We start from the raw sequence: 27863 nt of genomic DNA on the forward strand, positions 1-27863 counted from the left end.
GCAGATTATAAGGAGAGACTAGAAGGAAAGGAGAAAGAAAAAATTTCTCTAAAGTCTTACTTCGTGCTCATCCAGACAGTAGAAACTCGAAAAGGATAAAAATTTATTCCAGTTTATAATTCCTACCTGTTTCTACCTCTACATCCTTTTAACATAGACATTTACAAGAAGGCCATGGACTGGAAAAATTGCCATTCTCAGAACCAACTGATGTCTATTTATCTCCTAGGGCTTGTGCTTGGCAGAGATTTACTTAGTCTATACATTTTTATCGAGTAGCTACTATGTGCCACGTTCTGTTTCAAGTACCTGGAATAGTGGTGAATAAGACGAATAAGGTCCTGCTCTCATTAAACTTAAATTTAATAAGATGATTTTATCTTGTAAAGAATGTCCTCTTTGAGATTCCTTCCCCAAATCCTCACTTCTCCACCTCTAATTCTCCCTGCAAAATTTGGGACAGGTGCCAGACAACAAATAAACTAACAAAGGAAAACAGAAGTTCATATTGTAAGTGGTATCAAGGAAATAAACCAGGTGGTGTAATACTGTGTGACTTCAGGGAACACTTTATTAGCTTAGGTGGTCAGGGGAGACATCTCTGAGGATGTACCATTTGAACTGACATTTGGGTAAAAGAAACAGACAGGCAGCCCTCTGGAGTTCAGCCGTTTCAGAGAGGCTGAGCCTGACTGCCTGCCACTGTGCCTACTCAGCCCATGGGAAAACCCATTTATCTTGCCCTACAAATGATGTAAGTCCTGTTGCTTCTACTGCCACCCTCTCTCCTAACTCAACTATCACTGCCATTTTCAGACAGCCTCCAGCTTTCAGAGTCTTCTAGGCAAAGGAATGTATCCCAAATACCTCCACCATTTACTCTTGCAGCTCTTTTACTTGCCTGGAAGTAGTAGAGGTGGTTACGGGGAATTACTCACTCCTAAAACATCCCTTCATTTAATCCTATCTTTTAAAAGGTCTGGTCTTATTTCTCTTATACAGGATGGATATGAATGATGGACACGAGGGACCATTTTGTTCTCTCTCAGTAACCTCACAATATCCTTGGGAGAGATCTATGTTTTCTATGTCTAGGATCTATGTTTTCCAGAAAGGGTGGGTACTTAACAATCACTGACCTCTGTTCTGGGGTCTAAGGCTCTAAGAATACAACAAAAGTCAATTTAACATCCTGGTACATTAATCCATGAGCCTAAAGGCAGTTACCTCCAAGAAGCAAGATTTCTTCTCCAGGAAAGGTGCCTTCCCATGAAAATAGGCTTGTTGACTTCATTGGTAGGGAGGTTCTTCTTACAAGCCTTCATTAGATCCTTCTTGAAAGCCTCCTTCGACTTCTACTGGCCATCTCTGCAGGAAGGAATGTCATTTTACATTAGCAATGTCTTCTTTGAGCTTAGGAGAAAGAGTTGAGGCACAAGTGCTGCTCTATATTTGCTATTCCTGGACTAAGTAGGAGCTTACATGTGTAAAGACCTCAAATAGAAAGAGTTTCAGTAAGTGCTAACCTTCTGTTGGACCATAATGGACTCCCTTCTATACTAGCATGAGGATATAAACCACTACATCATTGTACATTATTCTGCATTATTCACATTAATGAGATTTGCTTAAATTAGAAAAATAAAAATGTGCATATATTTTCAGCCTTTCTTCAGGAGAAATGTGTTTGGGGGCATTTTATCTGCAGAACTGGACATGATCCAATTCTAGGCTTTGCCAGATATTTACTTAGGGAAAATTGAAAATTATTCTCTGCTATATACACTTTCCAATGAGATCGACATTCCTTCAAGACCAGTGCAATTACCTCAACCCACCAGCCCATGAACGTGCACCACTGCCTGGACCTGAGGTCGCATGGTCCCAAGAGCATCCAACCAATCAGAGCTCCGCATCAAGCTGGCTACCTGCCAAGCACAGACGCCCAGAGATGGTTCATACCCATGATCCAAAATCAAGACTTATCTCTAGTTGTCATGAATTGCATACTTAGCAAGCCACATAAGTCCATTTAAAAGGTTAACCCATGGTTAATGACCAACAATAAAACTATATGGTCATAACCCATTGTGTAAACGTCTACAGTGGGAGAGAACTTAAAAAGGGCAGAACATTAAAATCAAATTACACAAAGAGGAAAAAACGTGGCTTTCTCTGGAAAAACATCAGCTTGCCTTATTTGTCTTACGCCTGACTTTTATATAGGTCTTGCTAGCTCTAGAGAGGTTTCTGAGCCCCCGGGAAAGGGGAAAAGACTTGTGTTTTATTCATTCCATTATTTCTTGCCAGACAGCAAAGAGAAAGGCCTGCTTTGATTACTACTGACATTCAAAGTCTGGACAAGGGTGAAAAATCGAAAGTAAGTAATCCTGAGATCTCATGTTATCAGAAGGGGGAATCATTTTAAAGATCATATGGTCCAACCCTATGGTAAAATCCAGAGAAGTGAAGTGACTTCTCCAAAGCCACACAGCTAGTGAATGACAAAGTAGGACTGGTATTCCAGGGTTCAGACTCCTAGTCAAGTGCTGCTTTTTGAATATACTGTATTTCTCTCTGTGTATTTCTGAAATGTTTTTTAGTTAATAGGCTTTATTTTTTAGAACAGTTTTCCATTTTCAGAAAAATTGAGCAGATAGTAGAAAGTTCTCATATACAGTCCCCTACCCCAACACATGTTCCCTATTATTAACATCTTGCATGAGTGTGGTGCATTTGTTATAATGAACCAATATTGATACATTATTATTCAGCTTACAGTTTACATTAGAGTTCATTCTGTGCGATATAGGTCTACGAGTATTATCAAATGTGTGATGTTACATATCTATCATTACAGTATCACATATAATATGATACTTCAATTGCCATATGATGTTTCACTGCCCCCAAAATCCCCTGTGCTTGATTCCTTATCAAGTGGTCCTTCTTGGGCATCGTTAGGACTCTCTTGACGGAAGCCCAGGCCCTAATATTTTTCATGCCTTTCAATTTGTTGCTAGAAAGATGTTCCTCTACATTAATAGAAAAGTCACGAAATATCATCACCTCTTTGGGTTTTGTGTTCATCCCAACTTGAGGGCCATAGGAGTTGAATCACTGCTATGGCTGCTAAAAGGACCTGCTTCTGGAGATGAGCTCTGCCCCAGTTCCCAGGATGTCTGAGAGATACCTTGGACAGTGTCCATGAGAGTCACCTGCTGAGGCAAGGTGAGCACCTCCTAGAACTCAATCTTTTGTTATTTCAGATGCATTTGCTGCTTTGTAAATGCTCTTTCCAGAATAGAAAAAGAAATTGCTTCTCTACAGCATATTAAAAGAAGAAGCAAGAAGCCCCTGTATTAATCAAATTAATGAGGAAGAAAATAAATAAAAGCAATTATCACAAATAAACAAGACAATAAACAACTTATTTACTTAATTATTCACTTTGCCACGAGGTGTTTCAACTTCAGAGAACCATAATTTAAGTGAGGTACAGGCTGCATGATTGAGAACAGCCTAAAAAGGCGTGTGCGTGATGATTTCTAAAAATGATGGGTAAGAAACCATGCGCACGTCATACCCACTCCAAGAGTGAGCTTGAGCTTGAATTGATGCAGCTTTTCAGAGAACCAATTTGGCAGTATTACTAAGAGATGAAAAAAAATTCATACCCTTTCATCCAGAAATTCCATTTCTAGAGAATTTATCTTAAAGAGATCATCAGAGAGGTACTCAATAATTTTGCAGAAAAAATATGTTTCATAGTTTTATAATACAATAGCAAAGGGGGGAAAAGGGAAACAACCCAAACATCTAACAACGGGGAGGTAGTAAGATGTTCTTGGTGTTTTCCTTAGAGCCAAATCCTAATGCCTTTCCCGTTTGAGAGGTAGACCCCACTGGGGACTCTTAATGGGAGTCAGGGCCTTCTCACTACACAATCAAACAGAGCAATCCTTCATACTGCCTGTCCCCTTGGAGGTAAAGTGGGACACATCACCTAGGCTTGGTCAGCAAGATGCCCCTGTTTAGAACATTGAAACCTAAGTAAATTCCAGAGACAGATTGTTTCTGTGGTCAGCCCTGGCTAGGGGTCCCACTGCTGAGCTTATTTGGATTTCTGTCCCTTTTCTTAGCCTATTTTTCCAGGCCTTCCATAGGTCCTAGAGCTACCTAATATGATTCCAGTAAATTCATCTTCTGCTTAATACAGCCAGTGTTGTTTTCTGTGGCTTACAAACAAAAACTCTGACAGACACAGAGAATGATCAAATATATTATGAAACATCTATTAAATATAATATTATTAATCTATCAAAATCCATGTTTTCAACACATATTTAAAGACATGGAAGAAAACAACATTGAATGCTATATAGATCACAGTTTCATAAATCTATGTACATTTAGATAATTATTATATCTATAAATCTAATCTCTGTGTGTGTGTGTGTGTGTGTGTGTGTGTGTGTGTGTATGTGTGTGTGTGTGTGTGTGTGTGTGTGTGTATTTAAAATACTAAAGGAAAACACATATATATGTTCAGCTTTTTTATCTAAGAGGGATCACAGGTGTTATAGGATGTTTCTTCCACCATCTAAGCCATTTTATCTTCAAAACTAGCTTATCTATTGCCTCCTCCAAAAAGCCTTCCTCAGAGTGGGTTAGGCCCCTCCTTTGCGTTTTGAGAGCCTCTATTACATCCTTGCATCATAGCACTGAACTGTAGTTATCTCTTTAATTAACCTGTGTCCCTGACCATTTTTTATTGCCCACTCTTTCCTTTGTACCTCCAATACTGCCTGCTCACAGTAGAAATTCAATAAAAATTTGTAGAATAGATACATGCAAGAATTATTGTTATGGTAAGAAAAAAATGATGTTATTAAAAAGAAAGGGCTGGGAACAGAAGATATTCAGGTGAGAAATAAAGACAGAAAACTATTATTTTACAATGAGTAAATTACATGTGACAGTGAGTTGACTATTTTGGACCCAGTGAAATGGACAGATATTGTGTTGTCTAGTATATTAAGATTGGTATAGACAGATAAACCATGGCTTTTTCTTGGTCTGGATCACTGCAATAACTGCCTCCCCTCTCCTCTTTTCCTTTGTTCCCAGAGATATTGCCCATTCATCCAACTGCTGCTGTCCTGCCAGTATATCTTCTGAGATTACCATCAGCTAAATATTGCATTGTCTTTGGACAATTTTCCTACATTGTGACTCCTCACTACATTTTCAATGCTTTTCTAGTCCCAGACAAGCTACAGACTGTTAATTTACCGTTGCTTTTGCCTTGCCTGAGGAAATTGAAAATAAACTTTAATTTCCTAGTCAAGGGCTATGAGTGCTTTGTGTGTTTTGGAGGGGAAAAAATACTGTTAGATGGAATTAGGGAACAGTAGGAGAGTTTCTGAAGGTAGTGAAGGTACATAGTAATTGATCACTTACTCACGTAGTGAGAGGTCATTCCAATGAGAAGAGGTTCTGTCAATATCTGAGGTCTATTTGATACCTGGCCTCAATCTGTCAGTCACTCCCAGTAACCGTATTCATAGCTTCAGATCTGAATTTTGAATTCCATCAGAAGCTTTCCCCTGGCCTTGGAGATGCCATTTAGACCATTCTCATAGTTAGTTATCCCTCACACCACACAAAATGGGGGGAAAAAAAGCTTTCTTTGGGGCAAATCAAAAATCTCTGGTAGGAAAATAAACACGGATGCTTTCGGAATATCGGAAGGCCAAGCCTGAGCATCTGAAGGCAAAGGAAGAATAGAGAAGTCTTTGTTGGTAGTGCCACTGCCTGTAGGAATTTAAGGGAACTTGCATCTTAGGCATTGTTCAGTGAAGTCCTAGAAAGAGCCTGAGTGGGTGTGATGAGAAGCAATACAAATTTTTTTTTTTTTTTTGGGAGACAAAGTCTAGCCCAGTCTCCAGGCTGGAGTACAGTGGCTTGATCTCAGCTCACTGCAACCTCCACCTCTTGGGTCCAAGCTATTCTGCCTCAGACTCCTGAGTAGCTGGGACTAGAGGGGTGTGCCACCATGCCCAGCTAAGTTTTTTTGTATTTTTAGTAGAGACAGGGTTTCAACATGTTGGCCAGGATAGTCTCGATCTCTTGACCTTGTGAGCTACCCGCCTTCGCCTCCCACAAATCGTCATTTCTGAGAAGAAAAACCAACACATTAACTTTTGGAGGCTTAAGTTTTTTGTTTTGGTTTTTATTCCTTTTGGGAAAACTACTTTTATTGCAAAAAAAAAAAATGTAAAGCTAGCAACAAAATAGTAAAAAAAATATTTATTGTGTACCTACTGTGTGATAGGAGCTGGGTTTCAAACACAAGTGAACATGAAATAAATGAGCCTTAGATGCACAAAATGTGTGTGTGTGTGTGTGTGTGTGTGTGTGTGTGTGTGTGTGTTATGTCATTTTTACCTTATTGCATGTATTATGTATATAAATGTTTTCTTTTTACTCAACTTTATTATGTCTCACTTTTTCCCATGTTTCCAAATGGTCTTCATGATCAACAATTTAATTCTCACAAGTGACCATTCTCCTTCCGTAGAACAAACTGCTGGTGTCATAAATAATCCCGAGGAGAACACCTTTGTGGCATATAGCATTTTTTTCTTCCTTTGTAATAGTTTCCTGGGAGAAATCCTCAGGAAATAGTTTCCCTGGGGAAGCCAAATATAATAGATACATACTACCATGTTCCATTTCTATGACACTGGCAGGTTTTGCTTTGTCATTGACAGCACTGCTCCTGGCTGAGCCTGATACCGCTTCAGAATTCTTCTTAACACAATAGCCCAAGCAGTCTCTATCATGCAACCTCAGTAACCAACACCAAACCAATGAATGAGCTTGATCTGTATCACCACACCAAAATTTTATCTTGGATCTATGTCAGGAGAAAATGACACTTTCACTTACCTCCCTTTCCTAGGAGCTCAGAAGATTATCCTTTCAATCGATCCAAACTTACCTGCGGTTCCCCTGCTCGCTTTTGGGTTTCTAAAGATTCACTGCCACCCCTGGCCCATGGTGTCTCCTCAGAGCTCACCACATCACGATGCAGACGACCTTTCTAGAGGCAATGAGTATCTCCAGGACTGAAACAAAAGTGGCAGATTTCCTTTGGCTAACCTGGCAATCTTCCTACCAGTTCAGTGATCTTCAGTCATGGGAAAGAAACTCCCCATTACAGTGGGAAAGAAAACCTGACATCTTTATTCCTAAGTTAGAAAAAAGGAAACCACGATGCCACCACAGATCAGTATACTTGTTCTTCTAACCAGGAAGAATCCACTGACCTTTATATAGGAAGAAGTGTGACTGGCTCTTGAAGTCACTTTTCCAGCATTGTCAAAGCCTGGCCAATGCCATTAACAGCTTCCTACCCCATACACAATTAAAGCCTCCAGCACCCTAAAATCTTTTGAAGGTATTGCCTTCTACTTGGGAGTTTCTCCAAGTTCTGTGTCTTAGTTTTCACTCCAAGTCTCATTGCTCTCTTTTTGGGCTTTCCCAGTTTGGGTACATCTGCTACTTGGTATTATTGGTATTTCTCTCCTCTGGTTCTTTCAGTAACAGCCTTGCTCCACACACACACCTCTATTCATGAGATCACTGCCCTCTTGTTATGCTTCCCATGTGAGTTTGGTGGGACTTGCCAATTCCATTCTGAAAGAATTAGTGCATGGCCTATTCTTAAGCCCCTGACTAAAGTGATTAGTTCACAGGATAGGTGAGTGACCCAAGCCGTAATAATCATAGTCTCTTCCACATTTCTAATTCTTCTGAAATGGATTGGGGGAATCGTTTTTCTTCCAAGGTTGCTAGGCTTGGTTGATATGAGCTTGGAGCTGATGCTGCCTTTGCCCTCTGCCATGTGGTGGAAGCTCATCCACAACTCAAGATAAGGAGGCCTGAGTATAGAGATGGAGAGGGAGGGGCTGGTGAGTCCTGTTGATCAATTTGAGGCTCTGTATCTAATTTGACTAAATTAAGGGGGAAAATTCTAAGGGTCTCCTTTATCCCAAAGCTCCCAGAGCTTGCCCTAACAACAAAAGTGTGAGGGTAGCACGGAATACTATGCAGCCATAAAAAAGAATGGGATCATGTCCTTTGCAGGAACATGGATGGAGCTGGAGGCCATCATCATTGGCAAACTAATATGGGGATAGAAAACCAAATTCTGCATGCTCTCACTTATAAGTGAGAGCTCAATAATGAGAACACATGGATACAGAGAGGGGACCAGCAGACACTGGGGCTTATTAGAAGGTGGAGGGTGGGAGGAGGGACAGGATCAGAAAAAAATAACTATTGGGTACTAGTTTTAGTACCTAGGTGATGAAATAATTTGTACAACAACCTCCCAGGATGTAGGTTTACCTATGTAACAAACCTGCACATGGACCCGTGAACCTAAAATAAAAGTTCTAGGCTAGGCATGGTGGCTCACACCTATAATCTCAGCACTATGAGAGACCAAAGTGGGCAGATCATGAGGTCAAGAGATTGAGATCATCCTGGCCACCATGGTGAAACCCCATCTCTACTAAAAATACAAAAATTACCTGGGCATGGTGGTGCACGCCTGCAGTCCTAGCTACTCAGGAGGCTGAGACAGGACAATCACTTGAACCCAGAAGGCGGAGGTTGCAGTGAGCTGAGATTGTGTCCCTGTACTCCAGGTGAGGAACAACAGACTCCACCTCAAAAAAAAAAAAAGTTCTAAAAATATAAATAAACAAGCAAATGAATACACAGATAAATAAGTGTGAGGTTGGTATACTGGTTAATTGTGTAAGTCAACCTGACTAGGCTAAGGGATGCCCAGATAACTGATAAAACATTATTTCTAGGTGTGTCTGTGAGGGTGTTTCTGGAGAAGATTAGCATGTGGATCAGTGGACTGACTAAATTAGATTGTCCTCATCCATAAGCATGATCCCATCTATTAAGGATCTGACTAGAACAAAAAGGCAGGGGATGAGTGAATTGACTCCTTCTGCTTGAGCTGGGATGTCCATCTTTTCCTGTTCTCAGATATCAGTGTTCCTGGCTGTCAGGGCTGCAGACTCTGGCTGGGATTTACACCACTGGCTCCTCTGGTTCTTAGGCCTTTGGGTTTGGACTGAACTATCTTACTGGTTTTCCTGGGCCTCCAGGTTGCAGGTGTCAGATAGTGAGACTTCTCAGTCTCCATAATCCACCGAACTGAGTCCTCATAAGTCTCTTTCTATATATCTATATCATCTCCTATTAGTTCAGTTTCTCTGAAGACCTCTAATACAGTCGTATGACCACTCTGAGAAAGATTTGGATCCCTGGTGCAAGTCTATTGATGTATAAGGCCTGGGGTACAGCCTGCTGGTCTACTCACTGCTTGAAATGCTGGCTTTTTTAACAGGAAAAAAAAAATCCTGAACTGAGTGGGTCAACCCTAATATTGTTTCTCACAGGTCTATAGGGGGATATTTGTTAGAAGTTCACAAATTTGGTTACACACAAATTTTAGTAATATTCGTCAAACACCCACAAATTTCCATCAATAACTTTCCTTAGGAAGACAATTTCTCAGGACCTTAGTGAAATGCCTCCTTTAGACAGAGAGGCAAAGTGAGTAACAAGCAGATTAACGAGTCAGCCAAATGGGCGTGCTCACCATACCCTAAGTGTTTCCTGTACACTCCTGCATACACAATGCTCCCACCTCAATCCCTTTCTTCCTTTCTGCCATGGACTCTGTGGTCATCCACATTCTTTCAATTGTGCCACCTGTCATCCAAATCTGTGTGTGAGTGTGGACTGGCTGCAGGGGTGACTTACTGAGAAGAATAGTGGGTTGAAAGCCTCCATATAATTTTTGGATATGATCCAGTTATTAGTCAGGTGTACCTGGAGGCTTTACGGAGATTTATTTTCCTTTTGTCAATAATTTTTCAGAAAGCCTGAGTTTTATGAGATAATTCTAGCAGAATAAAATTTAAGAACTTCCAGATCCCAGATCATAACATTATTTGTATTCAACTTCAATGACTGCTACTAATTGATCCAAAAGTTCTATTGAACACCCAACCAAAGTAATGACAGGTAGTAATACTTCATGATCATATCACTTAGAGTGAATTAGCTATCTAGGAAAACATTTTAATTACTGAAGCTCACATGAGCTGTGCCCCAGATGCAGATAGGCCGAAGAAGTATGGAGGAGATGACTCTAAAGTGCCCTCTCCTCCAAGAAGCCTTCTCTGAGTTCCTTTTCTTTTTGTGCCTCTTGTTAGAATCTGATCATTTGCTGCTCCTCATTAACAAGGATTTACTAAGTAGCCACCATGTTCCAGACACTCTGTTAGATGTTGCAGGGAAGGCTTTCTTCCTTCTTTTCCCGGAAGGATATACATCCTTCTATCCCTCCCCTCTTACCCACTCCTCCACAGAGAGGGAAGAGGAAAGAAGAAAAGCTAATCTAACAGATCATCCTTTGACATTTTATTCTACCACGAGTAGTGTTACTCCTGCTGGCTCTCGTGGCCCATCCACAGGTGAACGGTTGGGGCAAGCCAGCCATCCTTGCCACATCACTGGTGGGCAAATGAATACAGGATCTCTTCCTTGTCCCTCACTACCTGTTGACATTTCTGAGCATGGAGGTACCAGGATTTAGATTGAGGATGAGAAGGAAAGGTCTTATTGGCCTTCGATCTAAGCTATGTATTCCACTCCAGCTTCAGCCAGAACTTTTTCATGTGAATAACGGGTACTCATTTGGCTATTAGAACTATGATTCCCATCTAGATACTGAGCATGCATATTGATCCTTCATCAGATAGGTAGGTGCAAGCATTGAGTGACAGACTACCAACTGCTCATCACTGGCAGCACAGTTAATTGCATCCTTTCTTGTTAGGGTGGCAAAGTGGTCATAAGACTCAATCCCCCAGGATTGAGGAAAGGTACCCATCTAAAACTCCTTTGTGATAGTCTTCTCTGAGCCACAGAGTCAGACCAAAGCTCTGTGAAGAGGGTGGGGTCTCCCCTGAAGAGAAATGGTGTTCTCACTACTGGTCATCCTAAAAAGAGGTCAGTCCTTACACAGGTATGAGGGGAAACACTTCTTGCTCTGTTTGGGGTTTGAAATTAATAAGCAAGATGACTAGAGAACTTCCAGGAGAGGGGAGGGTTGAAGGCATAGTTGCTGCTTCCAGTTATATAAAGGCAAGTCATAAGCAAGATGGATCTTCCCTAGGCCCAAAGGCAGTTCTATCCTGTTCAGTATTGTTCTCTGTGTGTTCCTATTCCATTGTCTCCAGTCACTGCTACTTTCTCCTTAGACACTGCAGCCAGGCACCTTGGCACTGTGGAAATGGAAAAGCTAGGTTTCTGCTCAGCCCTAAGATAGACTTATCTAGGAGGGCAGAGACCCACCCCCAAGGCCACAGAGGGAGTAGCAAGAACAGACAGCAATGGATGACAGCATGGACACCAGATAAGGAAAAGGGGAGGAAGAGTGGGATTCAACTTCTAACCTGGCATACCACCACAAAACATGAGCCTCTGTCCATTTCTGTGTTACTCTCTCAAGATCAAAGCCCTGGGAAGAGGGTGTCAAGACTGGAGCAGGTGCCCATGCCCTAGTTGTCTGGAGTTGCAGGGATAGAGGAAGAATTTTCATAGTGGGGGGCCGGTAACTCACAACAGAAAGTTTTCCTTCTCACATAGGAAGCAGGGTTAGAAAAAAAATGCATATATATAAATTGTTATATATAATATATATAATTTTATAATATATAATTTTATATATGAACTATACATATAATTTACATATTTTTTATATAATGTATGTGTATACATTATATATTTCACATATAAATTTTATATCTATATATATAGATATACATATATAGAGGGAGGATATCGATGGATATCCTCTACCCAAAAACAATTTCTTCTGCTTTCTATGAAAGTACCTGGAATTTCCTTATTAGTACCTCATTCTTAAAGTTATAAGGTCCTTTAATCTTCAGGAGTTATCTATTAAGTCATAAATATCTCTGGGAGAAGTCATATTTAAGGCCAAATGCAGTGGTTCACACCTGTAATCCTAGTACTTTGGGAGGTTAAGGCAGGCGGTGCACCTGAGGTCAGCAGTTCAAGACCAGCCTGGCCAACATGGTGAAACCCCATCTCTATTAAAAATACAAAAATTAGCTGAGCATGGTGGAACATGCCTGTATCCCAGCAACTTGGAAGGCTGAGGCAGGAGAATCACTTTAATCTGGGAGGTGGAGTTTACAGTGGGCCAAGATCGCGCCTTTGCACTCCAGCTTGGGTAACAGAGTGAGACTCCATCTCCAAAAAAAACCAAAAGAGAAGTCATGCTTTATTTTATTTATTTATTTATTTATTTATTTATTTATTTATTGAGGTAGATTCCCACTCTATTGCCAAGCTGGAGTCCAATGGCACCATCTCAGCTCACTGCAAACTTTGCCTCCCAGGTTGAAGCGATTCTCCTGCCTCAGCCTCATGAGTAGCTGGAACTACAGGAACACACCACCACGCCCGGCTAATTTCTGCATTTTTAGTAGAGACAGGGTTTCACCATGTTGGCCAGGATGGTCTCAACGTCTTGACTTTGTGATCCACCCACCTTGGTCTCCCAAAGTGCTGGGATTACAAGCGTGAGTCACTGCCCCCAGCCAAGAAGTCATATTTTATTAAACCCTCATTGATAAACACCTGAGTAGGAGTTTGAACAAATGATACCCAATGTTGAGCAAGCTGAAGGGAAGGCCCAAAGGAATGGAGCCCCTAATTATTCTTCTACTTATAGGTACTGCTGTGTCTCCAATGCAAAAAGTTGCAGTTGTGACTAGTAACACATAATTTGTTAAAAAGTATTACTATTACCCTCTCCAAGGTGTAAAAAATACGCAACATGCAAATGAAAAAGAAATGAAACACAGTTTGCATAGTACTATTTAATCATGGGAAATTAAAAATTATATTTGTTATACTACATAGAAAACAAAGTCCAAAAGAATATTCACCATTTACAATTAATATGCAGACAGTGAGATGAGAAGATGCTTTTATTTCCCTTTGTTAAATTTGTTTAAATTTATCACAGTAATTTGTATAAAACACACCCTTTAAAAAATCAAATAGTTCCACAAGGTCTATACTGGAAAAACAAGATTTCTTGTTATCTCTCTTTGTAACCCTTATTTTCTCTCTAGGGCCAATCACTTTTAGCTTTGGGATGTTTATTTTGGTTATTTCCTTCCATATATAAAAATAATGTTTGTAAACCAGTATGTTCTGATTTTTGCATTTTATATCTTATCCACTGACTTTCCCCTCTGACCTTAATATTCCCACACAGGTCCCCTGCCTACATACCCTTCCTCTCTCTCTGTCCTCCTAACACATTTATATCATGCTTTTGTTAAGTACTTTTTAAAATACTTAAATTTCTGATACTAGCATTTCTAACACTATAACTAAATTTTCAACATCATCATTTCCAATACTGTAACTATGTACTATACAATACTAAAACTATGAAGTGACCATACTATGACTTTGTTTTCTTTCTTGTACAACTTTGTGGTTTTTTTCTGGAATTATCTTTCTTTGTTTTTGCTGTTGTTGGGATTAACACTGTTTTTTGCTTAGTTTTCTATGTGCCCGTCACTAATTTATCCCCCAACTCTCCTATGGAGCCCTAAGAATTTCTCTCAATATACCTGAATCCACTAGCAGTCTCTCAGTTCCACTTTTCTTTTTTTTTTTCTTTCTTTTTTTGTTTTTTTGAGATGGAGTCTTGCTCTGTTATCCAGGCTAGAGTGCAGTGGCACAATTGTGGCTCACTGTAACCTCCACCTCCTGAGTTCAAGCAATTCTTCTACCTCAGCCTCCCAAGTAACTGGGACTACAGGCACATGCTATCATGCCTGGATAATTTTTTGTACTTTTAGTAGAGATGGGATTTTACCATGCTGGCCAGGCTAGTCTTGAACTCCTGACCTCATGATCTGCCTGCCTCAGCCTCCCAAAGTGCTGAGGTTACAGGAATGAGCCACCACACCCATCGAGTTCCACTCTTCTTAGGAACATCCACCATGGAGCCTTCCACGTTTTCCTTTCAACCTGCACTGGGTTTCTAGACCTGTCAAACATCTGTCATTGTGGGACATCTTTCTCCATCAGCCTGGGAATTCCCTTCAGCTCTCTGCTGTATTGGATCCCCCACTTCCAGTATCCCATGATTTTCTGTTTGTTGTTTTATTCTCTCAATATGGTCGAACACAAACCGAGAAGAGACCATGAGATGTAAAATTTTTAAAACTTTACATATTGGAAAGTGTCTTTTAATCCTCACATTTGATTTGTAGTTTGTCTAGAAAAGCAATTCTACAGTGGAAATCATTTTCCTTCAGTAATATAAGGGCACTTCTTCATTGACTTCTAGCTTCCAATGTAGCTGTTTAAAAGCCTCATGCCATTCTGATTTCTCTTTTCTGTACATGACCTATTTCTTCTCTCTGAAAGCTTTAAAATCTCTGTTTCTGGCATTCGGGAATGTAACAATATTATGCTTTGTGAGGGCCCTTTTAATGTCACTGTTTTGAACAGTTTGGTTGATGCTTTCCAGCTAGAAACTCATGTCCTTCTGTTGTTGAATATGTTTATTATTTCTTAGGTATTATTTTTTATTTAGTTTTTTTCCCTTTTTAGAATTTTTATTAAGTAAATGTTGGATCTCCTACATAAATCTCCTCTGTTTTCTCTCTGTCTTCTAGCTTTTCTCTCCTGTTTTCTATTTACATTCAGGATTTCCTCTACTTTATCACACAGATCTTTTATTGTGACTTCTATTCCTGTTACCATATTTTTAACTGTCAAGACGTTCAGTATGAGGAGTAACATCAGCAAAATGGTGAAATAGAAGTTTTATACCATTATCTCCCCCATGGAGCATCACTTTTGACAACCACTCATGGATCATACTAACTTTGTGAGAGTCTGAGAATCCAGCAGAAAAGTTCCAGCACAGTGTTGGGAAAAAATATGAGAAAAGTACATTAAAGAGTTTAAGAAGAAAAAGTTCACTATACCCATGTCACTCCTCCCCTAGGGCAGTACAGCTGAGTAAAAAGAGAGAATCTCTTAGCCCATGATTTCTCCCATGAGAGGAAGTGAGCACCTGGCTTCCCCAGTCATGTGGAATGCTGCTCGAGAGGGCTACACCTTTCTTTTGCCACTCAAAGAAAGTACCATGGTGAATAGCAGAGCTAAGCAGTTGGGAGAAATTGCAAATAGAGAAGAGAAGAGACTCATAGCAACCAAGACTCCATATTCATCAAAGGGTTGCAGTTTTTATTAACTGCTTCATGAACTTCATCAGGAAGCTTGCCCAAAACTACTTGAGACAACTCACCTGCAGACTCCCCAGCTGACCCACAGCCTTCTACAATGTTATGCATGCCTCACATATCTCCCCTACCCCATGCCAGCTTCCCACTTGTGGCCTCATGGACTGAAAGTGTGCATCCCAGCAGGAGGTTTACAAGTATGTGCAGACAGACAGCCTGACTTGGCAGGATTGGAAAAAAAAGTATGCAAAGCTGAGTATTTCAGGGCACAATTCTGGGAAAACAAATGAGAGGATCTCAGCACCTGGTTTGGCTCTGTAGGACCAAGAGATGGCAATTAATCTTAATAATTCATCCCCCAAGACAGAATAAGAGGTGGGGAGGAGACATCTTCATATAAAAGTTCAGAGAGAGCCTCAGAATCTTCACTAGTCAGACTGACTGGTGAAGGTGTTTCTCTCTTGAAGCTGGTCAGTAAAGACTAGAGGAGTTAATTGCTTCATCAAATGCAAAGACAGCAAGATAACACTTCAAGGAACACAGAAAATAATTGTGACACTAACAAAGAACCATGACACAAAGGAACAGTTTTTCAGTAACCACTCCCAAAAGAATGGAGATCTATGAATTCCCTGACAAAGAATTTGAAATAATTGTTTTAAGGAAGGTCACTGAGCTAGAAGAGAATAACTCTTCTCTTTGTTGAGATAGATGACTCAACATTATCAGATAAACAACACATGAACAAAATAACAGACTCTCCAAAAAGTCAGAAATTATTTAAAAAAAGAAAGAAATTCTGGAGCTGAGGAATATAATGAAGTTAAAATGCAACAGAGGTCTTCAACAGCAGACTCAATCTAGCAGAAAATGAAGAATCTATGAACTCAAAGACAAGTCATTTCAAATTATCCTGTCACTAAAGAAAAAAGAATGAGAAAGAGAAAAGACAGCCTACAGAATTTGCGGGATGCCATTAAGAGAATTAATACAGATGCTCCTTGACTTAGAATGGGGTTATGTCTCAATAAACTCATCAAAAGTTGACAATATCATAAGTCAAAAATGCATTTAATACACCTGACCTACTTAACATCATAACTCAGCCTAATCTATCTTAAACATGCTTAAAACACTTACAGTAACCTAAAGCTGGACAAAATTATCTAACAAAAAGCCTATTTTATAATAAAGTGCTGAATATCTTATTTCATTTATTAAAAATTGTACTGAGAGTATAAAACAGAATGATTATGGTTGGTTTATGGATTGAAGTATGGTTTATACTGAATATGTATCACTTTCATGCCATCATAAAGTTGAAAAGTTGTCAGTTGTACCATTGTAAGTTGAAAACCATGTGTACAAGTCTAATGGAAGGAGGAGGAAGAGAGAATTGTACACCTTAAATATATATAATTTTTCTTTGCCAATTGCACTTCAACAAAGTTGGGAGAAAAGCTCGTTCCTTTTTTATACCATCTTCTTGTTTCATAGATATAATTTTTTATCTCTGAAGAAAATACTGACTTATTTGAAACTTTCTTCTTATCATCGCATTGTCTTTGTTTTTTCAGTGTTTTATTTTTCCTGTTATTTTACTTGCTAACTACATTTTAAGTTAGAAGCCATGCTCAGTCTTTGACTACACCGGGGGAGCCTTTGGCTATTCTTTGACTTAAGAGAGAAATACTGACCAGAAAGACCCAGCCACCACTCCACTGGGGACACCCAAAGGGCAGTAGCTGTGGAATTCTTTTCTTGCATTGATCTACTTCCCCTGAGAATCCCTTATTCTTGTTGAGGCCACAAAACCTTCACCTCATTTCTTTTGTTTTGGGTTCTCTGCTGTCATGTGTTTAGGCAGAAACCGAATCTGTAATCCAGTTATTGTTACTCATTTGACTATTGTTTGAAAAGGCAAAGAGATCAGTTCTGAATCCTATTATAGCCCACCCATGTCCCCTCCAGCCTCGGGTCTGCTGGAATGCACTGTATCCCTCTCGCAGGATGACTTGCTATTCATATTTAGAAGGTGCCATTTGCTGTCTAATCCTCTTACCCTCAATCTGTTTTAGCCACTTGCTGAAGCATAAAAACACACCACGGTAACTATGTACTTAAGAGCCTGTGTTCTTGGCCCTTGATTCTGAACTGGAAAAGGAAACCAAATAATGATCAGCTCATAAAATGAAATGCCCAAATTAGATTTTGTTCTTTCTGTGGCCCAGCTCCCAGGATTACGGTGACTAATGCAGCAAATGGAGTGAAGCACAGAGATTTGAGGCCCTTGGGTGAAGCACAGCTTTGACTGCATGTCAGAGGGTTAGAAACCCAGGGAAGGAAACTGCTTGGAGCAGTCATGCCCAGTGCCAAAACGAGGTGGGGATGATTGCAAAGCACTACAGTGGCTTTCTCATCCAATTCTATCTGAAATCCGCTGGAGGAAATCCACAGCATGTGGTTTTCTGGCCTACAGTAGCTTTTAATAATGTTGGTCCAGTTCCTAGGAGGCTGAACATGATACGGCCCTGGCTTAATACCTTACAGCTGAGTTAGCAATTAAAGTAGGGGCTACTGTGGCAGGAAGAGGGCAGGGAATGGGAGTAGGAAGGGCTTGAGAGGGAACTACTGGTGTGCTGGTAGGGTTCTGATTTTTTATCTGGGTGCTGGTTGGGGTATTCAGCTTATGCAAGTCCATCAAGCTGTAAATTTATGACATGTGCACTTTTCTACATGCAAATTGTTCTTCAATAAAGCATATTTTTTAAACTTACATCAATGACTTTTACCTGTCTTGAGTCATAAAGACCTTTGAGAATCTGATAAAGGATGAAAAACTCACAAAATCCCTAATTGTGCATCTAATCTTAGGAGTTTCCTTGACTCCCTGAAGTCATAAACGGAAGAGAGGACCCATGAGCCCCAAGTGAAGGTTCCCTGCCTTCCAGGATTCTCTGCTTTCTTTGTTATTTCCACTCCCATTTCTACTCAAATGCAGAGTCAGCTATGGATCCTGCCGACAGGCTACCCTGCTGAGCACTTCCACACTGCCAGCCTGGCTTTTCTCTGGTCTCCTTTGTCCCCAGTTCATCCTGGGCACCTCTGTCATCATGATAGGCTTCTGCTCCAAACCCACACTGCCTATTCATGACTAGCTGGAGCAAATGGAAACATCTCCTCCCAGATTTGCAGACGCTCCATCAGACCTCCTTTCTTATCTACCCAACCTCATCTCATACCGTTCTCCAACCACAAACTGCAATTTCAGTGAAGTTCCCAATGTGTTGATTCATTCGTGCCTTTGAACATTCCACTTTTCTCAGCCCCAAATCCCTTCTTTTTTGTGTGAAGCTCATAAAATACTATAGCTACCACCCTGCCTTCTCTGAGAACCCTTTCTTAACTACACCAACAAGAAGCTCTCCCTCTTTGGAACTCCATAGCATTTTTCTTTCTATCCTTGATTTTATTACATGCTCCTATATCATTAATTTGTTCATTTATTTGTTATTCTATAAGGACAGTCTGTTATTTTGTTTAAACTCCATTAGTTTTTGAATGCTATAACCAATTACCACAAACTTAGTGGTTTGAAACAACACAAATATATTATCTTACAATTCTCTAGGCTAGAAGTCCAACATGAGTCTCACTGGGCTAAACTCAAGGTATTGACAGGGCTGTGTTTCTTTCTGGAGGCGGTAGGAAAAAATCCATTTCCTTGCCTTTTCTACCTGTGAGAGTCTACCTGAATGTCTTAGTTCATGGTCCCTTTCTCCATCTTCAAGGCCAGCAACAGAAGGTTGAGTTCTCACATGGCAGAACTCCGCCCTCCTCTTGTACCTCTGTTTCTCCCTTTTAACGACCCTTGTGATTACAGTGGGCCCATCCAAATAATCCCAGATAACCTCCTTATTTTAAGATCAGTAGATCAGCAGCCTTAATTCCATCTGCAACCTAAATTTCTCTTTTCCATGTAAGGTAACATATTAACAAGTTCTAGGGATTCTGATGTGAACATCTTGTTGACGGGGGTGCATTTTTCTGTCCTTCCACAAATTCTATAGCACTTTCTTATCTACATCTGATTTTATCACATGGTCCTATATGATTCAGTCATTCATTCTGTAGTGAACATCTGTTGTTTTGTGGTCTGGCATTTATTTACCCCACTTCTAATTATGATATCCCAAATTTACCCCTGGGAGTCACTATATCCCACATTCTCAGGTCACATGTAAGGTTACTGTACATGTACTCAGTGGAGAAAAATCCCACTTCAAGTCCAGCTTTGGCCACAGTGACTCTTTCAGTGATGGCCATGTGACTCAGTGGGAGTCAGATATTGGTAGAACTGGTAGAAGTCACTGTTGACCAGTGACTACCTATGCTAGTATCTAAGGCTAGTTTAAGCCCTCATTTTCCTTTTCTTTAGTGGCAGGTTGAGATTTTGCCTATCTAGATATAGAGTAATATCATAATGATAACAACAATGAAAATAGGAACAGTATCAATAAATGCTAACATTTCTTGAGCCTTTACAGGCACTATATCAGGCACTATTCTAAGCAGTTTACACACACACAGCACATAAGAGAGGCTTATGTTCTTTGCCTTTGTATGTGAATTGGAAAGATGAGACTCTGGAAGTGCCAAGAATACCATGGGAAGCCTGGAAGTGAAGCCCACACTGGAAAAGGCAGATCTGACAAAATATTAGTGCCATCATTTGAGTCCCCTAAATCGAATCACCACTGAAATCAGACCAACCTTTGGGCTTTTCAGTTATGACATTTATAAATTTCTTTTATAATTAAACAAGGTTATATCTGTCACTTACAACAGGAAGAGTTCTAAGTGAAACACATTCCTTCATTCACTCATTCACTCCTTCATTCACTTATTCTCATTCCTTCATTCACTCCCTCATTCAACAGGTACACTCTGACTGCCTACACTGCATCAGGCACTATGAATAGGAGATACAGTCATGAAAAATACAGACATAGTCTTTGCCCTCATAGAACTTACCATAAAGTGGGTAAGACTGACAAAAGACTGAGACACTTCAACATAATATTGCTATTATGATGGAGATTATGAAAGCATTCAGCAGAAGCAGGTTACCTAAAATTGGAGGTCACGGAAGCAATTAAGCTGATGTAATAAGGTGAATATGAGTTCACCAGGCTAAGATAGGAGAGATGTGATGATAAATTATGTTTCAGAGAGAGGAAAGAATATACGAAGAGGCTAGAAGGCAAGAGATCTCTACTTTTTTCCAACTCTCTAGTTGCCTCTACAACCAGAACATAAACTCAGAGTTGTGTTTTGAATTCTTTCTACACTGGCAACAATACCCAGGATAGAGGACTTACTCAAGAAAAAACCCTAATGACAAGTGACTATCTGGGCTAATATCTAAGGCTAGTTTAAGCCCTCTTTTTCCTTTTCTTCAGTGGCAGGTTGAGATTCTACCTGTCTGGATATAGGGTAATATCATAATAATAACAACAATGAAAATAGGAAAAGTATCAGTAAATGCTAACATTTCTTGAGCCCTTACCAAATATACACATATTTAGAAATAGGGTCTTGCCTTGTTGAACAGGCTGATCTTGAACTCCTGGCCTCAAGCAATTCTCCTACCTAGGCCTCCCAAAGTGCTGGGATTATAAGCATGGGCCACTGTGCCCAGCCCTATATGCATTATTTAATCCTCACTATCCTTTGAGGTAGTTGTTATTACTATTTTTATCACCATTTTACACATGAAAATACTGAAGCAAAAAAAGATAAGTAATTTGTGGAGGATGGCAGATATTTCTGATTGACTGATAGTCATTCACCCTGTCTTCTCCTTGCTAGAAAAACCTCAGTTTTGTTCAGAGGATCATGTCATGCAGGGAGTGGAGTCCTACCCTAGGCCCAGGGGGATGTCATAATTGGCCTAAGTCAATGGCCTAATCCCATTTGCATTGGTCATGATTAGGCATGTGAGACACAATTGTAGACAATAAAACATGAATAGAAGTCTCCTAGGAATCCTTGCAGACTAAAAGGATATAAATGAGAGACTCACTTTCTGTTTCTGGACATTGTCATCTGCATGGAGTACCTAGAACTGGAGCAGTCTTCTTAGAACTGTCAGAGTAAAATAGGAGAATTGAGTCTAGAGACAGGGAGTTTCAGAGCAACTCATGGCTCATTTCTTAGAATTGAACCAAAAGGAAAACCCCATCTCTCCATGCCCAAGTGACAAGAGGCTGGAGGTCCCTTCCTCAGCAAAACTCCTCTCCCCTTCCACAAACAGGAAATGCCTCTGATTGGCCACAAGCCAAGCCTTTACCTTGGTCTTTGACTGGCTGCAGGCCAAGCCTTCATTTGCATAGGGGCTCCAGCCTCTGATTGGTCACAGGCCAATTCTTCATTCACATAGGGTATAACCAATTGGAAGCCTCTAAAGGGTGTTAGTAAGTTCTTCTAGTTAATAAAAACCCCAGGGACATTATACTCAGGGTTCTTGAGCGTCTTGCTCAAGCCCACTCATGCTCTGGGGAGTATACTTTCACTTTAATATTAATAAATCTGTGCCTTTAACTTCCATTGCTTTGTTTGTGCATTTTGCTAAATTCTTTGTTCAATGTGCCAAGAACCTGGACAACTCGTAGTCAGACTTCCCATCTGGTAACAAGAGGAGTTATCAATGTTCAAAGAACAAGCCGACAGAAGGAGGATGACAGCCCGGAAGAATAAAAAGAAATTTGTCCTTAACAATGTTATTAAACTGCCAAATTGGCCAACCCTGGCAATGACTTCTCTCTGGCCTTCCTGTAATATGATATGCCACATTTCTTCTCATTTAAGATGCCATCAGTTGTAAAATGGACCATTACATTGTATCTGACTAAAAAAAATTTTTAATGCTGCCAAATTAACTATGATGCTATGATGCGATATTGTTATTTAGAATTTTTAGAATACACTTTTAGAATTTTAGAATATACTTAATGAAAAGTTACATTTATATTAACTTATGCCTAGACTTTTTATATCACATATCACTCTTGTGCATTTAAACTTAAATATAAATATACTAATTTAAAATAAATTTAGCTGGGTGCAGTGGCTCATGCCTGTAATCCTAGCACTTTGGGAGGCTGAGGCGGGTGGATTGCCTGAGCTCAGGAGTTCGAGACCAGCCTAGGCAACATGATGAAACCCTGTCTCTACTAAAACACAAAAAATTAGAGGGGAATGGTGTCATGCATCTGTAGTCCCAGATACTCAGGAGGCTGAGGAAGGAGAATTACTTGAACCCAGGAGGCTGAGGGTTCAGTGAGTGAAGATCACGCCATTGCACTCCAGCCTAGGCCACAGAGTGAGACTCTGTTTCCAAAAATACATACATAGATAAAGTAAATTAGTCAAGGTATTCCTAAATCTGCTTTACATTGAGTCAAACTCTCTTGAGAATCACTTGTCCACTCAGAGTTATCAATGTTCTAGTTTTTCCACATACAATTGTCCTCTGTACCATGAATAACATTGGTGATACTGTGTTTCTCAAGACAGTGCCCCTCTGTAATCTCTGGAGTTGTTTCCAAGAACGCCATCACCATTCTGCAGGTTCAATGCACAAAGACAGGCAATGCTTAGCAACAGCAATTGCATGACATACCTCATATCAGAGATGTTAAAAATGTGAAATGTATGTGTGTGCATGCACATGTGTGTATGCTTCTTAGGTTAAAAATGGGGGAGGTAACAATTTTTTCTTATTGTTAACACACTTTTAGTTTGGTTTCTATTATTTGCAGTAAAATACTTCCTTTCTAATTCAATGGTCATCAGTTTAATACATATCAGAGCTTAGATTTGAACCCAGTCATTCTAACTCTACACCAGGCTTCTGATCACTATGTTAAACAGCTTTTGTATTTTAGACAAAGTGGCAGATCTGATTTGTTGATAGCAATTCCCTGGAGTGTTGCGTTGAGAAGATTCTGAGGACATGGTCTGTGACTGCCATGGAATCCTGAGTAGTGAGTTGTATTGCGCAAACCACATATTTACCTTTCTTAGATAATTGTCTCAACTCTATTCCTACAGATAGAAGGGGACCAGCCTCAATCTAAACATTTTAGGGCAAATAGGCAAGATAAAAGGATATCCAAATTAGGTATTGCACATCTCCAGAGAATACCATTCACATAGACCAGGCCTCCCCAAACTACGGCCCGCGGGCCGCATGCGGCCCCCTGAGGCCATTTATCCGGCCCCCCGCCGCACTTCAGGAAGGGACACCTCTTTCATTGGTGGTCAGTGAGAGGAGCACAGTATGTGGCAGCCCTCCAATGGTCTGAGGGGCAGTGAACTGGCCCCCTGTGTAAAAAGTTTGGGGACACCTGACTTAGACTATAGGGTAAATGGCAGTCCCTGGTTACATGCAGTAAACAACTTGCACAATTGTCCATGGCAGGCCTTGAAATACTAATTCTCTATTTCAACATCATGGATACAAACTTTGCAGCTAATTACAATCATTTATTCTGAAATTTTATACCCAGTATGAAGGTCAAGTTATTTTTATGTCTAATTAAATTTCTCCTATTTGAATTGAATTCTCTTCCTGGATGACACAGACTTAAGAATAATACAAAGCATTTAGTCTGGCTCTGTGGAGGCTCAATATTCATCAAACATAAGTGAATCATTAAAAATCTTTCATATATTTGAAGGCAATAATTAAGTCTCCTATTCTCATTAGCTTCTCCAGCTAAACAAACCCAATTTACTTTATAAACTATTACTATGGGTCAGGAACTATATCCATGCTGAGCACTTTGATTCATGACATCATTTCATCCTCACTATAACGCTATGAGGCAGGCAGGCAGTTATCCCATCTTACAGATGAAGATGGCTGTGAGTAAAAGTGCAGGTGCTGAAGTCAGACTAGCTGCAGCCAAAATATCCTGCTCCAGATGATTTTGGCCAAGTCACTTAGTTCCTCTATGCTCCAGTTACCTCAACAACGAAATGGAGATATTGCAGTGCCTACTTCATAGGATTGCCTCAGTGTTTAAAGTATTCAGCATAATGTCTGGCACTTAATAAATAATCAACACTCTTTTGCTGGCATTGTGATTATAGTTCCAACATTCCAAATGCAGGAAGGAACTGAGCAGGAATTTAAACTCCAGGATGCTTTTCCCCACTCTGCCTCTCTAACTCTGCCACAGGTTTGAAAAGGAGTTTAGAGACTCTGTCATCCAAACTCTTCTTTTCACAAACAGAGGACCAGAGGCCCACCAAGGATCATTCTTGCACACTTCGCTAACAGGGAGAACAGGGCTCTCAGAATAGCCACTCTTGGCCTGGCACATTGACTCACACTTGTAATCCCAGCACATTGGGAAGCCTAGGCAGGTGGATCCCTTGAGCCCAGGGATTCAAGACCAACCTGGGCAACATGATGAGACCTCATCTCTACAATAAATAACAAAAATTAGCCAGGCACGGTGGTCCCAGCTACTCAGCAGGCAGAGATGGGAGGATTGCTTGGGCCCAAGAGGTAGAGGCTGCAATGGGCTGTGATTGCACCACTGCACTCCAGCCTGGGGGACAGAGTGAGACCCTGTCTCAAAAAAAAGAAAAAAGAAAAAAAAAAGAATAGCCACGTAGCCACTCTGCCACCTGTTTTAATGCTTCAGACCTATCTACTGGGTTAAGTTTCCCCTCCCATTGGCATGAATGGAGAGGCCTTTGAGGGAAAAAAAAATAGCCATCTTATAAGAAACAACTTGAAGCTGTTCTGGGTTTTGGCAAGAGCCTTTCCTTCCACAATGGCAAACTGACAGCTTCAGAGGAGTTCCTGAACCTGGAACCTCCCAGCAAACCTAGGACCTCACTCAGCCCACGAGCAAGTGCATGCTTGGAAACTCCAGAGCCCTACAGCAATTATAGGGCATTACTTGCTTGCCCCGGGGACTTCTTGTGTGAATTAGTGTCTCCTATTAAATATGAAATCCAAGATAATAAATTGTCCTGAAGGGCTCAGATGCCTTTAATCGTGGTTTTATCTTCTCCCCCAGGCCTGGTGACTTCTAATGAGTTCCAGCTCACATCCTGGATGAATTATCATTGGAGGAGTGTGTGCACTCAGTGAAAATAAACTAGCAGAGACTCATGTTTACTCTTTAATTCACTCTATCCAAAAATAGTTTCCTTTTTAAATAACATTTTTCAAATAGAGGAGTGAATGCTGACTAACCCTTTGTGCTTGGTTCCCCATGCTCCCCCCCCCCCAAAAAAAGAGACACACACAGTTGAAATTATGGAGTACAGTAATATGAACTTGAAACATCTGTGACCTTTGACAAGTTTTTTTCCCTATCCTAGGCCTCAGTTAATTCATCTATAAAATGAGGAGACTACGAGCTACCTCTCATGGCTGTTAGGAGGATTTGTGTAAATAAACTGTCTAGTTCAGCATTTATAATAAGTTATTTATTCATTTATTTTTATTTTTGGAGAGATGGAGTCTCGCTCTGTCACCCAGGCTGAAGTGCAGTGGTGCGATCTCGGCTCACTGCAATCTCTGCCTCCTGGATTCACACAATTCTCCTGCCTCAGTTTCCCAAGAAGCTGGGACTACAGGTGCATGCCCCCACACCTGGCTAATTTCTTCTGTATTTTAGTAGAGACAGGGTTTCACCGCGTTGCCCAGGCTGGTCTCAAACTCCTGAGCTCAGGCAATCTGCCCACCTCAGCCTCCCAAAGTGCTAGGATTACATGCGTGAGCCACTGCACCAGGCCTGTATTTATAATGCTATAAAAAGTTGTGTATAAGTTGAATTTGGGAAATCCATCCTGTTTTCCTATTGATTTACTGGATTTCAGAGGTAATTCATCTTTTTTCTTTACTTCTCCCAGAACTATAGCAGATGACAGCTCCAAACTGGTTTTCTGCCTGCCTCTGCCTTCTCTAAAATAGTCATGATCTATTAGCAAATTCTTAAATGCCCTAGGGAAATACTGCTTACAGGGATCCTGTGTTGAAGTGATGCAGTTGCATATAAAATAAATAGTCACCTCCTAATGATCTGGTTTGTAAGTTGGTTTACTGAGTTTCCACAAGCTGAACCAACACCACGAGGATCTCTCCATTTCGATTTCCTCAGCTACCTCATTGGTTTAAAAAAACAGATGCTATTTTAACGCTCCAAGAAAGGGAAGGATGAAGCTGCCCCCCACTGCTTTCTATAGGATAGATCACTGTTGCTGTTGTTTAAAGCTTTAATCTTTTAGAGTAGTTTTAGGTTCATAGCAAAATTGAAAGGAAGTTACAGAATATCCCATATTCCCTCTGCTCCCAACACAAGCATAGCCTCCTGTATTGTCAACATCTCCCACCAGAGTGGTGCATTGGTTACAACTGATGAACCCCCGTTGACACATCATCACCCAAAGTCCATAATTTATACAGTAGTCCCCGCTTATCCCCAAAGATTAGTTCCAAGACCCCCAGTGAATGCCTGAAACCTGAAATAGTACTGAACCACATACATACCATGTTTTTCAGATCTAACAAGTAAGTAGCATAGACAGTATGGATATCCTGGACCAAGGAAAGATGTAAGGCCTAGGTAGGACAGAGCAGGATGGCTTGAGATTTCATCCACACCACTCAGAATGGTATGCAATTTAAAACTTGTAAATTGTTGATTTCTGCAATTTTTGTTTAATATTTTTGGACCACGCTTGATCACAGGTCACTGAAACCTTGAAAAGCAAACCTCAAGAGACTACCACATTAGGGTTCACCCTTGGTGTATGTTCTGTGGATTTGGACAAACGTATGATGACATGCATCTACCATTACAGTCTCATACATGGTAGTTTCACTGCCCTAAAAATTATCTGTACTGTGCTTACTTATTACTCTCTTCAGGCTAACTCCTAGCAACCACTGGTCTTTTTACTGTCTCCATAGTGTTGCCATTGTTTTGTTTGTTTTCTATAATTCCTTCTTTCAGCATCTAGAAGAGGAAAGGCCTTGCAGGCAGGGTCCCTCCCGGCCCTGGTGATGAGGGAATAGCTTTGAGTATCAGCATGTGAATCTGGGCGTGGGTGTTGGAGAAAGGACTGAACTTCTGAACTGGAGCCTGGGTCTGGGTGGAGACGAAGCCACTGATAGGAAGAGCCCTTTGTCCAAATAGTCACCATCTCTCTTCCCAGCACCTTTTGCCCCCTTCCCTCATGCATTCCTCACAGGGCTACTGCAACCCCACCGAGTAGAAACCAAAACCCAGAGGGACTCTAGTTAAGGACACCATGACTTCCTCTTCCGCTCTGAGACAATGAGTCATCCTCTGGTTTCTCCATTGATTAAAAGATGAATATAAATATGTACTCCCTGGGGAAATCATGCAGTCTAAGGATGAA

The 27863-nt window shown here is 40.6% G+C and overlaps 1 protein-coding gene across 7 annotated transcripts in view; it reads right to left on the reverse strand.

Annotated features, from left to right (window-relative positions):
• UBLCP1 (ubiquitin like domain containing CTD phosphatase 1) overlaps positions 1 to 27863 on the reverse strand; it is a 261529-nt gene that overhangs the window by 71906 nt on the left and 161760 nt on the right. For all 7 annotated transcript variants that reach the window (XM_074390300.1, XM_074390299.1, XM_074390298.1 and 4 more), the window contains one exon: positions 1228 to 1368. The gene's annotated coding sequence lies outside the window, so the exon portion shown is untranslated. The remainder of the gene's footprint in view (positions 1 to 1227; positions 1369 to 27863) is intronic.

The sequence above is a fragment of the Saimiri boliviensis genome, chromosome 20 (genome assembly GCF_048565385.1).
Source record: "Saimiri boliviensis isolate mSaiBol1 chromosome 20, mSaiBol1.pri, whole genome shotgun sequence".
Taxonomy (NCBI): domain Eukaryota; kingdom Metazoa; phylum Chordata; class Mammalia; order Primates; family Cebidae; genus Saimiri; species Saimiri boliviensis.